Genomic DNA, 978 nt, shown 5'->3' on the forward strand with positions numbered 1-978 from the left:
GTACTGTGAGCATCTCCTCCACATCAGCTCTGTCACAGTTAGCAGTTTTATTTATTTATTTATTTGATTAGCCATCCGTAGACATTTTGCAATGTATGGATGTTGTCAGTTTGGATACAGTGATTTTTGCAGATACATTGACACTTTTATATGCATTTACAGAGTATACAAATACAATGACATTTATCACTTACATTCAACAATTAAATATTCACTTATTGTTTAGAAACAGTGTTCCTGAAAATATATTTTAAGGGTTTTCTGTAACAGTACATGTTGTTAATTTCTTTGATGTCCTGTGCAGCTTGTTATACATTTACAGAATATACAATACAATGTCATTATGTCACTTAAATTACATTCAAACATTTAAATATTCACTTACTGTGTAAAAACAGTGTTCCTGAAAATACAGTTTAAGAGTTTTTCTGAAACAGTACATGCTGTTAATTTCTTTGATTTCCTGTGGCAGCTTGTTGTACAATTTTACACCCTGATACAAGAAACTTTTTTGGGTCTTATGCTTGTTTCTCCTATCTAGATGAAGGCAGTGGCTTGTTCTTGTGCTATAGCTGTGTAAAATGCTGTTTGTACTATAATTCACTATATTTTTCTTTATATATACTATAGTGTGGAACATAAATAAACAGGGAACAGTTAGAATACCAAGTATTTTGAATAGTTCTCTGCAGTGAGCCCACTTACTGCTTTTAGTTATAATTCTCACTGCTCTCTTCTGCACTTTAAAAACTGTTTGTAAGTTGAGTACATTATTTCCCCAGAAAATTATCCCATAGCTTATGACTGAATGTACATAGCTAAAATATACAGTTCTTAGACATTCATCGCTGCATACTGAGGAGAGAACTCTAAGTGCGTAACACGTTGTAGATATCTTTTTTGTGAGTTTTTTAACATGTTCACTCCACCTAAGCTGGCTGTCAATATGCAACCCTAGGAATTTTGTGGTGGGCACTT

The sequence above is a fragment of the Schistocerca nitens genome, chromosome 2 (assembly GCF_023898315.1).
Source record: "Schistocerca nitens isolate TAMUIC-IGC-003100 chromosome 2, iqSchNite1.1, whole genome shotgun sequence".
NCBI lineage: Eukaryota > Metazoa > Arthropoda > Insecta > Orthoptera > Acrididae > Schistocerca > Schistocerca nitens.